Genomic DNA, 15,586 nt, shown 5'->3' with positions numbered 1-15,586 from the left:
CTGCCGCAGAGACGCCGAAGGATACGGGAAGAGAGGCCGGCCTCTGCAAGAAGAGGGCTGGGCCAAAAACCTTTCAGCGCGAAATACGAACAGTCACCGTTTGCAGAGAGAAAACTAGGTTTCGTTGATATTGCATTTATGTATTAAGCGTTTACATTTATTAGTTAAGCCGAACGAGGCGAATGGTTAGCTGCGTGATTTAACACTGCTTAATGTTTTAATGGGCTAAATATTTACAACTAAAGTTAGTTTTGGATATTTTCACAAAATAGCCTGGGGTATGTCCAAACCGACCTCGGAAAGGCGCAGCTCGGGGATGGGGGGGGGGGGACATCACGCGTTGCCAGGACTTACAAAGCGAACGAGCTAGAAATAATTTTCATGATTCCGGAGGTGGTGCCTAGCCACAGTACACTGTGACGTTGTTTGGAAACGTTTTAGTAATTTGATGCTCGTTGCTGCTGATGTCTCTGGCAGTGCTTTACATGGAAAACAAGGAGTAAATGTGTCTTTTTCACCACTTTTTCACATGATCCTATGTGGCTTTACAGTCGAATATTAAATGCTTAAGGTAGCTAATTCAGCCTGCACGACCGATGTGTTATCGTGAATCACTTTCTTTGGATTTAGACGTCAACGGTAATTGTGTTGGGAGAGTTTAGTCAGACGTAACTGCGGAGGAGATTCCAATTGAACTTTTTTTTTTTTTTTTATTTCAAAAAGCTTTATTGAACTTTAACAATTGGTGCACCTGGTGACCCAAAGGTCCTGGCGCTACCATTTTTGTCATCGGTTGATTATTTTGTTTTGTTTGTTGAGGGGAGAGAATACTTCGGACATTTGGAGAACTAAAACGTCAATATAACCGAAAGTTTCCCAATTAGGGCAATCAATTCTGCGTCCTCGTCCGTAGTACAAGCCTTTTCCGGAAGGCAGATGTGGTGTTCCGTCATCGACACCGGTCTGCTTCTTGTTAGCTACCAGCAGCCAGGCCTGCGCGGCTACCGTAGCACCGAGGGCCCCTCGAGAAATTAGGCACACGTGTACACTCCAGGCCTGAAGCTTTGTCAGACAGAAACAATCACGCTTTCCACGTCACTAGCGGCGCTCCCTCCTCGAGAGACCCATTCACCAAGCGGGAGAGGTGCTGTGTGTTCTGTGATGCTTAAGGACTGGAAGACCAGATGTTTACGGTTAGGTTTTCTACACACAAATGTACATTTTAACAACCACCGTCTGCACTGTGTCTAAAGCGCCAAAAATCATGCACACGCACCGCTGTTAGCTTCTGTGTTGCAGCCGGAGTTCCAAACTGACTTTTAGTAGTTTGGTATGGTAACGTGAAAAATGAATCAGAGATAACAGTTTATAGTCAGTCAGGCCATGCTGGGAGAGTTTGCATATTTGCCGAATTAAAAACTCTCAGAGTGAAGCATACCCACCAGCTTCCAAACCGCGGTGTTCTGGTTAATGCGCCATCACTCAAGCACACAGCAAACACGCGCCGACACCCCCACTGATATGTCTGAGCGGTTCTGATGATGTCTTAGGTAAGATTGTATTTAGCGGTAAACTTCAAGGGCTCCTTCGCAGGTCTTGTCTTCGTTTGAAACAACAGCGCGCATCCTGCGTCAGCTAATGACTGTGTTATTCACCTGGTGCGACCTGAGGGAGCAGAGCATCAGCACGCAGTGCCTGGGGAGGGAATTATACACTCGGAGGGGGGAGGGGGCTGTTGAGAATGCAAAGACGCATCCTTAACAAGCCCGGCGGAGCGTGGCGCGCGCGCGCTTGGGGGCGGGGGAGCGGACCCTTTGAAGTGCTCCCAAAAGGCGGATTGCATGGCGGCACGATGCGCGTGATTGTGCGCGTGCTAGCAAGGCAATCCGCTTTTTGGGAGCACTTTTCAAACCCGCTCTCTATAGTCTCGTTTTGCGATCGCTTACGCGATAGCAAGGCGAGACCTAAAAATGATTGCTTAGAATGTGAGGTGTGTCAAAAGAAAAACCCCTACTTGCCTCCTAAGGCACCCCTTCAAACCCTACCAATAATAGGCACCCCATTTGAGAGAATTGGGATGGACCTAAGTGGCTCCCTACCAAAAACCAACAAAGGATGCCAATATGCTCTCGTCATAGTCGATTATGCCACCCGTTATCCAGAAGCTTTCCCACTACGTACTCCTGATAGCAAGACCATCACGAAACACCTGATAGAGTTGTTTTCCCATGTTGGGTTTCCAAAGGAAATCCTTACCGATTGAGGCACCCCTTTTATATCATGACTTATGAGCCAAATATGTAAACAGTTGAATACCAAACATCTAAAAACCTCCGTATACCATCCCCAGACAGATGGGCTAGTTGAAAGATACAACAGTTACCTCAAGTTACTTATAAAAAAGATGTTGTCAGGGGAAGGAAGACAATGGGACCAAATGCTTCCACTAGCTCTCTTTGTGCTAAGAAGCCAAATTCAGAGCAGCTTCGGACTGCTCTATGGCCGAAAACCCCGAACCCTTCTAGAAATCACTAGAGAGGCATGGGAGAATGACATAAAACCCGAAGCAGACAACTTATTAGAATACACCCAGCAACTGAAATCCCATATTGGAAAACGCAGAGAATTAGCGACATAAAACCTAGAGAAGAGCCAAAATAAACAAAAATTACTATATGACAGAGGAACGAGACTACGAATATACCAACCAGGCGACTTGGTTTTGGCACTATTACCTACCTCTTCTCATAAAATAAAGTCCGAATGGAGGGGCCCTTATAAAACTATAGCCAAGGTCGGTAACCTCTGTTATAAGTTAAGAATGGGAAAGCATAGGGAACAGACTTTCCATATAAACCTCTTAAAAAAGTGGCTTGGTCCCTTACCCCAAAGTGTACACCTAGCGTGCCTAGAACCTGGCATTCCATCCACCCTAGAACAGCTAAGTATCAATGAAGACCTATCTCAAGAACAAAAGGAAGAAATAAACAGAGTGTTACAACCGTTTGCCTCGGTCTTTTCCGATGTCCCAGGAAAAACACATCTAGCTCAACACTCTATCCACACTCCTGAAGGAAGTGTGGTAAAACAAAGGACCTATCGAATCCCCCCAGCCAGGAGAAAAGCAGTAGTGGCGAAACTAGAATAGATACTAAAGATGAAGGTGATAGAACCCTCCCAGAGCAACTGGTCTTCTCCCATTGTATTATTCCCAAACCGGATTGGAGTATAAGATTTTGCATAGATTTTCGGGCAGTCAACAAAATCTCCAAACTAGATGACTATCCCCTTCCCAGGGTCGACAAATTAATTGAGGGACTAAGAGATGCCAAATATATCACCACGATTGACCTTAGGAAAGGGTACTGGCAGGTCCCCTTGAGGAGCGAGGACAAGGAGAAAACAGCTTTCTCCACACTGTTTGGTCTATTTCATTTTACAGTGCTCCCTTCTGGGCTCCATGGGGCTCCCGCCACTTTTCAAAGGCTAATGAACATCATCCTTAAAACCCATCTTGAATACTCCTCCGCCTATTTAGATGACATCATTATATTCAGCCACTCCTGGGACGACCATTTGAAACATTTATGCTCCATCCTAACTGACTTAGAAAAGACCAACCTTCACATAAACGCGAAGAAGTCAAGAGTAGGATTTAACAAAGTCAAATATTTGGGTTACCTGCTGGGCAATGGGCCAATCGAACCCCAAACCGAGAAAATCAAGGCCATCACTGAAATACTATTTCCAAACAATAAAAGGGCGCTCCAATCCTTCTTAGGGTTAGTAAGATATTATCGTAGGTTCATTCCTAAATACTCCATCATAGCGGTGCCTTTGACTGATCTTTTAAAGAAAGCGACATCTATGACCAGATCCCAAAAACCTACCAATGAAGCACTAGAAGCTTTCTGTTCCCTGAAAGAAATCATCAGCTCTGCCTTGGTTCTCATTGCACCGGATTTCAATATGGTCTTTATTTTACAAACGGATGCCTCCAATATAGGTATAGGCGCTGTGCTCGCACAAAAGAATAATGAACGAGTAGAAAAAACGATCTTATTTATTAGCAGAAAGTTATTTCCCCGTGAGACTGTCTACTCTACTATAGAAAAGGAGTGGTTGGCCATTAAGTGGGCAGTCGAAAAACTCCGATATTATCTTGAGGGTAAACCTTTTGTTTTTATATACAGACCACGAACCTCTCACTTGGCTGAGCAAAAACAAAGGGAATAACCCCAGGGAGCTTAGGTGGTTTCTCTCACTACAACCTTTTAAGTTTGAAGTGCTCCATAAATCAGGGAGAGACCTTATAGGGCCAGATTTCCTATCACGGTTTCCCCTTTTTCCCGATCAGGAAAATCCAGGTGTGGGGATCTGTCACCAACATGGTGACGGCAACACAGCAGCCAGCCCGTTCTTCCTTACCTGGCCCGAAGTCAGGCTTCTGGGAGGAGTCACGTCGTCGCGCCAGACCCGGAACTCCAAGAAAATGGCAGATCGCGCTGGCGTGGAGAGAGAAAAGAAGACAGAGACCAGAGAAGGGAGGAAGCCAAGCGGAAGAAGACCCGCGGGTGGGAACGCAGGAAAGAGCAACGCAGAGGGAGTCTGTGCCGTCTATGGGAGAGCAGGAAGCCCAAGCCGAGAAGGAGCCACCTCACCGCCAGTTGGGAAGGGATACCCGTTGCGTCCCAGGAGGGGCGTGGCTTAGTCAGGTGCGTGCCCGTTTCTTTAAATAAAAGTGCTAGAAGGGCCACATTAAAAAGGGATGTGGAGGAGAAGGGAGGAGGAAAAGAAAAGGGGAAGACAGAACGAGAAAGGGAGAAAGGATAACTCTAAAAAAAGGGGACTTAAAAAGAAACGAGTCTGAACAAAGAAAGGAGGAGAATACAGAGTTTAGGTTGAAGGAAGACAGAACAGTGAGGAGGACAGTAATATTCCTCTAACAAAAAGAAAAGTAAAGGGATACAAAGCACTGCACCAGTTATTTGGTGCTACCAAATGTTGCTGTTGTGTAATTACCGCTTTGATTGTTGTAAAAGTGCACCCCCTCCCATAACAGCACAAGCAACCACTATCCCTATAAAACAGGGACAGCCACTTACCTGCTTCTTTGTTTTTGTTGAGGGTGCTGGAGGAGAGGGCCTCCGAAGGACCTGGAGGAGAAGAAGACGAGTGAAACACCTGAACAAAGACTGTATTCCATTAACACTAAGATAATTGTACATGTTTGACTAAAGAAAAAAACAAGCTTGAGACCACTCCGAGTAGTCTTTAAGCACCAATTTCAAACAAGTGGTCACAGTGAGTTACATGGACTTTACAGGCTCTCTGTCAGAATACCTTGCTTAATCATAGTCTCGATTACAGATGTAATTCCAGCAACTGTCTCGGGTGTCAGGTTATACTGTGGAGTTTTTGAATATTCGGAAATTCAGATTTGGCTTATGGACTGGCTGAACTCCTCTAATGAGTCCAATGCCCTTTCCCGAAAAATCCCAAACTAGGTCTCTCACTGTGTCTCTGAGATCCAACGGAATGTCTTCTACCATCAACATGGGGAACAATAAGACGTGTAAATTTTGATTTTGATTTGCAAATTTAAAGGCAATATCCTCATTGTTCGATTGAAGCTCAATGCCCTTCAGTGTGCACAACAAATCACGTCCTAAAAGACACACAGGACTTGAAACACACACCACAAATTGATAATTATCTTCAAATGTCCTTATCTTCATATGTACTTCTTCAGTCAAGGGGTTTGACAACCTCTTATTTGCAACTCATACAACTTGAATTGTTTTACCCGAGTGGGGTAGGTTTGGAACCTCTCTTGTTCTCACAGTAGAGCGGATAGCACCAGTGTCGATCAAGAAAGTGACATTGTGGCCATCTACATCAGCATCAACATATGGCCCACTTTGGTCTACCTCTAAGACTGCGCCAAGTGTACAGTCTTCCTCCCCCCTCACGCACCGTTATAAGGACTAATCTGAACCATATCCATTAGGAGTCTCAAACATGGGGTACTATTGGAATGGATTGTTACTATGGGACGGATTCTGATTTCCACTCGTGTCTGTGTTCTGGTTAAATCAAATATTATTTACAGCTTGCTGTGGCTTTGAGGGTTGTGACACTTGCATTACAGGACCTTGGGGAATAACTGAATTTTGAGAACTTGGTCTACGCGCATTCTGAGATTGCATAACATTACCCTGCAATTGACTAAACCCTCAGTTCTTCTCTTTATTTGCAGGATTAAGACAACCTTCGCACTTCCAATGCCCCAATCTATTACAAAAATTACATGGATTAGACTTATTCAAGGTGACAACATCAGCTCCAGTCCTTGGATCTATAGGAGCACCTCTTCCTCGTCCATGCCCCTCAAATCCTCCACCTTGTTGCACTGGAACTCATACCTGGTAAACTCTCTGCATAAGAACAGTATTCCCAATATAAGGCTGAATTTGACCTCCTATTTGAGCAGCCTTCATCTGCGCATCATTAACTTTTCCTTCAACTTCTTGTGTTTTATCTCAATGTTGTTGAATCATCATACTAATTTCAGGCCACAACCCGGTCACAAATCTGGACACAAACTGTCCCATATCCTTGGATTCAAGGGTGTCCATCCCATTATACTGTTTGTTAACCTGCAACAACCTTTCTTAACATGCATGAATAATCTCTTTAGGTTCTTGAGTTTTCCTGTCAATCTTTACCCAATCAGTATCTTGTGGGGGCACCTTACCCTTCAACCAAGTAATATTCTGATCATATTTCTTCATCACTATAGGTTACGCATCATGTGTCACTGGATCTCTCTCAGGTTCATCTTCGGGCCATTCTGTAGCTATTTTATAATGCAGACCAGAAACCACTAGGGACTACAATCTTGAACAGTGTATTCAAATCAATCCACAGTACCTCAAATTATTCACAAATCGATCGACCTATTTGTACGATTCTACAGCCTTTTCTTTCAATCTTGGGAAATTATTGGCAAATGCTGCAAGATCACCTCTAATCCAAGGCACATGAACATAACCTCCACTTGGTACTTCTTGCAAAGGGAAAGCCTGGACAGCTGTACACTTTTCCTCTAAGGAAGGTGGTTCTTTTTGAACCCTTTCTTTCAGTCCATTTATCTTCCCATTTGTCCAATATGCTCCAAATCCAAATGCTCAAAATTAATTCTCGGATTTGGGTCTTCAACCCTGGTAATCCCAGGTTCGCTATGTCCTGATCGGTGAATGCAAGTCTATGGTTCTTCTATAAAGCCTTTGTTAGTTCTATGTCAACATCCTAACTTTGAGCCAATTCAGATAATTTTTCGTGAGCTTGCCTCACTATCGTAGTAACATCTTTACTTATGAATAGCAATTTGCTTTGTTGACAAGTATCTATTCGATTGAGCTCTAGACTCCTGCTTATCATTTCATCTAATTCAGTTTTTAATTTGACCACATCAATCAAATACACCTTTATAGCCAATTTTATAGTTCCATGGCTTGTCTCTGTATTCGAACTCTCATTTGAATTATTATTGAGCGCCTTCAACCACTGCTCTAAATCTTGAACATCAAATAAATGTTGGCCCTCAGCAGTTCTTTTTGGGGTAGTGCTTTCTCGAGGCGTACTGTTACGTAGATTTTGGAGTGTTTCCCATACATGTGAATCCATATCTGCCAATCCAGGAAAGGTCCTTATGGGTACAAATCTATTCTGCACTGCAGAGGGATCTGCCCTCGCTGCACATGGTGAGCTCGCATTCATCAAAGTGAATGGGATAAATCTTGCATTGGGGCAATCTATTCTTTTGTCAGATGCTCTCACTTCTGTAGGAACAGGCATTTTCTGACTTTCATTCCCAACCGAACTGGGATCATACATGGCGACTATAGGACAAATAGTAACTGGTACTGCAAGAGCATACGGAATCCTTGAAGCTGAATTAGAATTACAAGTTCCTGAAGGAACAGGAGCACAAGCTCCCATATTCCCTTCCGCTACAGTTTGTATCATGCCTGTTGATATGACCCCAACACCATAGCTCGAAGCTACCGGTGCTGAAGCACCTTCAGAGCTGTTAGTAACATCTATATCTCACCCACCTCCAATGTGTGACTGATTATATGGGGGTGGATGTTTTGTTAACAGTCCGTCCAAAAGGCTGTCACTTGCGTCACTGTCACCATCCTCATGTCTATCTCCGTATTGCTCTTTTCTCTTCTCTTTCTCTCTCTTCCAGTAATACTCCCCTCGCTCATTATGGCAGGGTATAATCTTGCTCATTCAATCATATCTACCCTCCATCATCTTTGCTGTTCATCTCATCTCACATAAGCACACATCGCTTTCTTCATTCTCCCTTGATATTTGCCTCTTTGTTTTGCATGAGCTGCGCAAAGCCATACTTTAAGCGCTTCAAACTGTGTAGGTCTAAGTAATGGTTTTATTGCAAACAAAATTCCTCTCACATTATCAATTATCCTCAAATTAAATGTACCATAGGGTGGAAATGATAATGCACCTTCCTTCTCTGTGATCTTATGCCAATTTTTAAGCCGAATCAAGGTGTGGATGCCTACATCCGTCGCCATATACTGAGCTGATATATCTTCCGGTGACGTCTCTTCGCCCACTCTAGTAGGTACATCCACATCTCCTCGTATGATATTCCTTATTACTTTGAAGCACCTAATTTTCAAACCTTTATCTGAACAATTGCAATTCATTTCCAAACTCAAGAATTTCAAGTTCCGTAACAATTCGACCACTAATACCATTGCGGCACCAAATTATAAATACAACCAATCCCAGCACGGCGTTACACCAACCGACTTATGCCAGTGCAGCACACTCTGATATTACTCTCACGCCTCGCAGCAGTTCATCCTCCTTCACAGCTCTTCACACTCTCTCTTATTCACACTAATCATACAAAAAAAAACCAAATAAAAATCGTCTGCTCCTCTAAAAGAATCGACAGAATTCAATCACTCGAAGAACACATTCACACATGAAACCTCGACCAGCGGGGAATCACTTTGATCAGTGTAGTTTCCCTTCTGAGCAAAAGGTCCACCACGCTAATCACAACTTTATCTGGCACACAAAAGTTCCCTATCTCACTTGGGCCATCGATGACATCTCACGACAAACCCCACAAAACCATAGTAGACAATAACAACACAGTGTCTTCTGCACCTTTATAATATATCCCAGCATCTTGGGCCAAATCGGACCCTATAACAACTTCAACAAAAACTTAACACCACATTCACACAACTCTCACAACATCTCCACCAGACGCCACACAATTACTATTTCACCGCAAGCTAAGCATAATCCTTATACACACAACCCTACTAATACTCACTCCGCCGCTGCTGTTTCGATGCACACCACTGCAACTTCATCTAGTCCCCATGTTTCAATCCTGGACTAGGGCCACTGGGGTTGTGTCTAGACTGTTCTAGGTTAATTGCTATCTCCCTCTACTTCAAGAGCTAACCATCTTCTCTGCTACCAACTGAGAGAGTTCGGGCCAACTTAAACATCCCTACTCAACCAGATGGTCCTTTTAGCTGCTTGAGAGGTAAGAGGGAGGAAACAATCACAATTTCAATTTCAATACTATGTAACCAATTTAGTCACACAATAACCCACTCGACAACTAAATCTCAGTTAAGTAAGGTTTTAATTATATATTCAAAAATAGATTGATGTAAATCAATCTCAGCATCACAGTATAGAAATACAGGACAGACAGAATTAGTCCAAATCTTCTAAAGAGATTTACCCTATATAACAAAAAGCAAACAACTAATTCGGTTATGAAGATGCAAGTAAAAAAAGGAAAAAGAATTGAACAACATTTCATCAAATGATTTTGAAAGGTAAGCATAAGAAAACTATCTCTCCCTACACTGCCTTAAAAGGGTACAAAACCTGAGCTAAGAAGCATACGTAAAATGAGAATTAGAAAGGTGTCAGCTGTCAGAGTCTTCAGTAGAAGAAATTCCAACCAAGGGTCAAGTAGCATGAAGTCAGAAAAAGCAGAAGAGGTCTCTACCTCATGAAGTCCTAAGAAGTCTCTATGACCCTCACTAAGTTACAGCATAAGACATTTGTTGCATTCAAGGTAAATCACATGATCAGCTCCAGTAACTTGCCACGATTTCAGCACAAATTAGTTTCTGGCACCACCTTTCCCACATCGATAAGTTGCTACTCCATTCATCCTTAGCCATTCTTCTCCTCCATGGGAGCTCGCCTTCTTGCTCGTTACCACGTTTCTCCTTGCCAAGATCCATCTTCTCATACCTTGTTATCTAACTAAAACACAAACCATACTTTACCAAATAATGAAGGCTTGTTCGCACCTACAGTGGAAACAAAAATGCAGGCAAACACATTCTACATTGAAGGTTCAATACAAATTAAATTGTAGACTTGAACATGAGATTGTGCTGAAACTGCTGAAACTATAACTGAAGCTGCAAAATCTTGTCAACTTAATGGTGCACAGGGTTACAAATACGTGCACATTTCTAAACATATTGCAAATGCAGTCTCTTAATGAACGAATAAGATGCAAGATTACGAAAAAATGTCATTTCAAAATACACCGTTAAGCAAGAGGTATGCAGTTCCTATGGAGAGAAGGGGAGGTTCTTACCAGAAAGATACTAGAGGGGAGTGCTCCATATAGGAGCAATGGCCCTCACACACCCGGAGGGTTTCATGCTTCATCATCGGGCAGTTCCTCTTTGGGCCGGCGCTGCAATGCCCCCGCAGGGGGGCTCCTTGCCGGAGTTCTTTTATTTTTAGGATTGTATCATTTTACTGATTTTTAAAGGTACAACGTCATTCGCATACATCCATTGGCCGGCGAAGAGGCATGAAGGAAAGAAAAAACAAGGGATAGGGTGGGATGGGGTCAAAACATAAGGAGGGGGGAACAGAACAACCATGCTCGTACATGGTAACATAATTTTATTCTGTCTTCACCCACATCTTTGAGCATGTTAATTGTCAGCTTGGGGGTTGGAAGTGAGGCGTAGGATGCGCCAGTATATTGGACAGGTAAGTTCAGGAAACGTGGTGGTGAGTTGTTTATGCAGGATCCCCAAGTTTTCTCAAATGTGGGTCAGGTATGATTTATAACCGCCAACAGCTTTTCGATGCCCACCAGATCCCATAGTTTGTGCAGCCAGTCCATATGTGTTGGGATTGTGTCTGTTCCCCATTTTGATAACAGGACTTATTTTGGCACGCACAGCGCCAAGGTAATGGCCCTCCCGCTAGTGGAGCCTAGTGGGTATGTTTGGACATTGGGCAAACCCAGGAGAATATAACTGGGGAAGCGGGGCAGTTCGGTGTCGAACATCTGATCTACGCCTGCCAACACCTCCTCCCAGTAACGGTGGAGCTTGGGACAGTGCCCATAACAGGTGGGAGAGTGTACCTGAATAGTTGCAGTGACGCCAACATTTATCGTCCCTCCCTTTTTGCCACTGGCCTAAGCAAGCAGGTGTGTAATACTAGCAGTGGGCTGTTTTATGCAGAGTTTCTTTACCAGAGGCGCTAGCAGGTGACGCGGGAGCGCGGTGTATAATGTCTGCCCATTCCTTGTCTGTGAATCATTGTTCGCATTCTGTTTCCCATCTTTTCCTAGCAGGTGAGCTTAAGAAGTTCGCTAGAGTGTTTAGGAATGTGTATATGTCTGATAGCAACCGGCGATCGTCTCGTCTGGACAGGAGTTAGCACTCGAAAGGGGTGAGCGGCCTGCTTATGTGTGGCCGTGTCGATGGGAGTGTTAACCAGTGTCATACTGCAATGTAGCACCAATGCTCAGAGTCCGGAAGTCCAAAGTCCTGCTGTACCCTCTGAAAGTCTAGCAGTCCTTGCTCATCAAATAGGTCACCGATGTGTTTACAATTGGCCTCTTGCCTTCGTGAATATGTCCGTCCGAGCAGTGCCTGCGGGAAATCTGTGTTTCCCATGATTGGGGTGAGGGGAGAGATCAGAGTGGAGAGCTGTTTAAGAATGCAGATGTTGTCCCAAACTCCTATTGTGGCCTTAACCACTGGGGAGATATACACTTCCGGCGGGCGATTTCTGTGTGAGAGCCAAGGTACCTTCCAGATATGGATTCCGGCCACCGCCTGATCTAAGAAACACCAGTGCTTCTCTGTGAGTGAACGTTGCCATTCTACGAGGAAACGCAACTGGGGGGCCTGGTAGTAATGCACCAGGTGCGGTGTACCCAGCCCCTCCTTAGCCACCGGGAGATATGTACAGTCTTTGGACATTCTAGCACGTTCACTGTCCCAGATAAAGGATTCTATAGTCAACTGAAGCTTTTTTATCATGGAGGCAGGCGTTGTAATGGCATCAGCTACATGAGGTACAGGATTTTGGGCAACAGTGATATTTTCACCGCTGCTATTTGTCCCAGCCATGAGATGGGGCCCCCATGCCTGGACTGGATGAGAGATCTCACCGTACTCAGTAATTCAGAGTACTTGTGCGACACTGATGCATCAATGGTAGGGAGTATGCTTATGCCCAGGTATAGGATTCCCTGCTTAGCCCACGTGAAAGGGAATTCTGTTGCACGGTGTGTCTGTTCATCTTGTGGGATGGTGATGTTAAGTGCTTGGGATTTAGTGTTGTTTACCTTGAAGCCAGAGACTTTGCAAAATGCTGCGAGTTCCTCCATCAGTGGGGTCAATGACTGTCGGGGTTTGGTGATAGTTAGCAGTACGTCATATGTGTATAAGGTTATCTTGTGGGATTGGCCACCCATTCAGACTCCCTCAATAAGAGGGTGTCTTCTAATGCGTTCCGCCAGCGGCTCCATATATAATGCGAATAGGAGTGGGGAGAGTGGACACCCCTGCTGCATTCCCCTAGAGACCGGGAATGTTCAAGATAGGGAGTTATTGACTCTGACCAGCGCTAGCGGGTTCACATAAGCAGCCTGGAAACAAGGACCCAGACCAAAAGTGTCCAGAACTGTGCGCAGGAATGGCCAGTGTACCCGGTCGAATGCATTTTCAGCAACTATCGACAGAAATAGTGTTGGAGTCGTAGACCGCTGGGTCTTGTCTAATAGATGGAAAAGGCGCTTAGTGTTGTCTCCACAGGTGCGTCCCGGTATAAACCCGGATTGGTCGGGATCTACCAACCTGGGCATGTGTTGCCCTAGTCTATGTGCCAGGATCCCCGTGAAAATCTTTGAGTCTATGTTGAGTAGGGATATAGGCTGATAGGATGCGCAGAGCTGAGGGTCCTTCCCAGGTTTTGGTAGGACAGCTATAATTGCAGTACGCATGGAGCCTGTGAGTGCTCCAGAGGAGCTGAAGGAATTATACAACCTTACCAGCACAGGGGATTAAAGCTCTGCATACAACTTGTAGAACGCAGTTATGTACCCATCTTGGCCGGGGGCTTTCTCCAACTAAAGCCTCCCTATTGCTTCCCTAATCTCCTGTTATGGTATATCAGCTTCTAGTAGTGCTGCAGTTTACTCCGGGAAATGCATTAGCAGTATCTGTGCCACATAGGAGGAACAGCACGTAGTGGACAGCATGTCTGCCCTATACAGGTGCACATAGAATTGGCCAAATTCATCCGTGATGTCCTTGTCTCTCGTCTTGAGTTTCTGATCTTGACCTATCAGGCTGTGTATGCGTCTGGAGTGCGTTTGAACCAGCAGTCTATGGGCCAATAACTAACCCTGGGCGTAGTTCGCGAAGTAGCACTTCGCGAAGCTACGCAGAGTGCACTTCGCACTACGCGAGCTACGCTTAGCACTTCGCGAACTGCGTAGTACCTTGTTCGCACTGTGCCAGATGTCGTTTTCAATGATTGCACAGTGCGGACAAGCAACTGGCACTGTGCAATCATTGAAAATGGCATCTTGCACAGTGCGAGCTGTAGTTTTCTGCTGCTCGAGTAGATTTTTACTCGAGCGGCAGCTTTCTCAACGCGAACTGGTAGTTTCTCATCGCGAGCGGTCGCGAGCATACGCGACCACTCGCAATGAGAAACCTGACCTCCTCTCGCAGAAGGAAAAAGTCTCACCGGGATGTCATTTTGCTTGCTCGCGGTCGCCATCTTGACGTTGAGGACCGCGAGCAAGCAAAAAATGACCGCAGCACTACGCAACACTACGCTACGCGTGTTCGCACTGTGCTACGTGCAATTCGTGTAGTGTGAAGTAGCGCGAACTTCGCAAACTACGCGAGCGTAGCGTAGTGCTTTGCCCAGGCTTACCAATAACTTCCCAGCCTTATTGCCCCCTGCATAGTACTTCTGTCTTGTCCGGAGCAAAGCATGCTCCACTACGTCCATGTCGAGGGTCATGAGCTGTTTCCAGGCGATAGTCAGCTGCCTCCGTGCTTTCTGTGAGCCTGTCCATCTGTGTGTCCCCTCCAACTCCCTCACCTGTGTCACCAACCCGTTGCGCTTTGTCCTGCGCTCCCCATTGAGCAGCGCGGCTATGGATATGTATGTTCCCCTCACCACCGCCTTGAGAGTGTCCCATAATGTCGCTATGGCTGTGTGTGGTGTGTTGTTAATCGCAAGGTAGTCAACAATGGTGCTTCCCACCTCCTTAACTGTGGGATCGTACTATAGCATTTTAGGGTTGAGACGCCACATCCTGGAGCCCTGGTTACAGGCCGGGAGGTGCAACACAAGTTGAATTGGGGCATGGTCTGAAATGGAGGCTACCTCAATGTCTGCGTGTGTCACCACAGGGAGAAGAAGTGCTGAGATGAGGAAGTAATCGGTTCTGGCATAGGATTGATGTGCGGCCGAAAAGAAGGAATAGGACTATGTGGAAGGATGCAGTGTCCTTCAGACGTCAATCAGCCCAGCGTCAGCCAACCAGCGGGTTCCCTGTGGAGAGACAGTCCCCGTGGGCCCTGCTCTTTGGGGAGTCTGGTCCATGAAGGCATCAGGGGCCAAATTAAAATCCCCCCCACCACTATATGTACATTTGGTGTGATAAGAATGGTACCAATTGCTTGATGGATAAAGGGCTCTTGGTGGTCGTTGGGTGCGTAAATGCATTCTTCTGTGAAAGTGTGATTGTAAGAGAAATATGCACCGATATCATACTGCCCGTGATTTCCTAGTGTGTTTGGAGGACTCGTCCCTTGAAGTGGGTGGCAATACGAATAGCCACTCCTGCTTTATTCCCGGGCCCAGCCCTGACTTGTCGGTCAAACCATTTAGACCACATTCAACCCCAGTCCTTTTTCAAGAGGTGAGTCTCTTGCAAGAGACATATGTCGCAGAGGGTGGACTTGAGTTGGGCCAGTAGTGTTATTCTCTTGGCTGGTGAGTTCAGGTCCCTCACATTGTGGCTAATTATCAGCCCCCTATAGTAGTAAAATTACCGGCGGTTACCTGGATTCTGGTTAGAGCAGACAGTGTCCCTTCCCCCTTCCCGTGTGGTGAGATGTGACAGTGTGGCAGAAAGTAGAGCATGGTGATATATTACCACTGTGTGAACATTAAAACAAGAAAAACTAAAGCACGGATTGGTGCTAAACTAGTA

This window comes from Triturus cristatus, chromosome 11, assembly GCF_964204655.1.
Source record: "Triturus cristatus chromosome 11, aTriCri1.1, whole genome shotgun sequence".
Taxonomy (NCBI): domain Eukaryota; kingdom Metazoa; phylum Chordata; class Amphibia; order Caudata; family Salamandridae; genus Triturus; species Triturus cristatus.
This window is presented reverse-complemented; position numbering follows the sequence as displayed.